At 39.5% G+C, this 1,493-nt stretch overlaps 1 pseudogene; it reads left to right on the plus strand.

The window, feature by feature from the left end:
• Positions 1-210: 210 nt before the first annotated feature.
• LOC101592198 lies at positions 211-713 on the plus strand (annotated as a pseudogene).
• Positions 714-1,493: the final 780 nt, after the last annotated feature.

A 1,493-nucleotide genomic window follows, 5' to 3' on the forward strand; every position in this document is an offset into this window, starting at 1 on the left:
TTCTCTCAAACTTGTGTGCTGAGGAGACTCAGGTGTTGGCCTCAGCTCCTCAACTGAACTCAGCAAAGCAGCCCATGAAAACCTCTGCACTGAGACAAGGGAAAGGACCCGTCAGAAAGCAACACCTATTATCTTGGGCTTGGCAGCACGGAAGAAGACAAGTAGTGGAAAACCTGAAAAGCAGACGGAAAGGTGACAAAAAGGCTGAAGATGGGTGGCGGAGAGAGGTACAGCATTCCAGTAACCGAAAAGTTACTAAGAGCCAACAACAGCTTAATAGACAGAAAACCAAGGATCAGAATTCCCAGATGAAGATTGTTCATAAGAATAAAGAAAGAGGACGTGCCTATAACGCCTCAGCAGCTGCAAGGCAGGCCCTGCAGAATGGGGAGAAGAACAAGAATTTTCCAAATAACCAAAATTGGAGCTCTAGCTTATCAAGTCCCAGCTTGCTTTTTAAGTCTCCAGGTAATCAAAACTATGCCAGAGCCAAATTTAGCGAGCCGCCATTGCCAAGTGCTCTTCCCAAGCCGCCGAGCCACTGGGTTCCTGTGTCCTTTAACCCTTCAGATAAGGAAATAATGACCTTTCAACTTAAAACTTTACTGAAAGTACAGGTATAAAGATGCTTAAATTTAGTTACATTTACAAATAGTGCTTAACTGGTCTGATAGAAAGTTAGTAGAGAATCTTTGTAAAGCTGATGATGTAAAGCTATAATTGGACTTCAGCTCACTTGTGTTGTGTGCACTGTGACGGAGTAAGATCGGTGCAGCTTAGAATAACCAATTGTGCTTGATAATGTTCTCAGTCTCACAGTTTAGATTTGAGAAATCAACTTTTTTATTTGATTCATGGATCAAATTTACTTGAAGTAATTCAGATTGTAAGCATCTAAGCTGACACAAGTTTGAAAACCAGGCAGACATCTCAAAAGTTTATCTCAATAATCAAACCAGTAACATGTTGACATCCTAATGAACTGCCAAAAGAAAATGCAAATTTTTCTTAATAGCTGCATTTTGCTAAATTGTACAGTGGTAAATGTGTAAAGGGCACTTGGGGCTTATTACAATGAGGTACAATACTCTGGTGGCCCTTAAAAAAAAAAAAAAGGCATCTGGCAAAAGATGCACCAAAACGTTCTCTGTAGTTTTCACAGTACACCCTCTTTGTGGTGTAGCTCCTCTTCAGAAGCCATTCTGACAGTGATCTGGCCTCATCCTTGCAAAATTTAAAGTGGGAAGTAATATAATATGAAAAACTAAGTACCTAGGGAAAAAGAGCCATGTAATACATGTAATAAGCTTGTAGCATATGTAAAGTTTTCTTGGCTTTTATCCTACAAAAAATATTTTAGTATGACTTTGCTGAATGTAAGACCATGAACTGTTACACTGTGGTCTAATTTTAGAGGTCCACAATTGTTTTTGAAGTTTGCTCTTGCGCTAAAGTGCCAGTATATGTGTGGTATAACTGATTTGGTTGTAAAC

The sequence above is a fragment of the Octodon degus genome, unplaced genomic scaffold, assembly GCF_000260255.1.
Source record: "Octodon degus isolate 3935 unplaced genomic scaffold, OctDeg1.0 scaffold00100, whole genome shotgun sequence".
NCBI classification, from domain to species: domain Eukaryota; kingdom Metazoa; phylum Chordata; class Mammalia; order Rodentia; family Octodontidae; genus Octodon; species Octodon degus.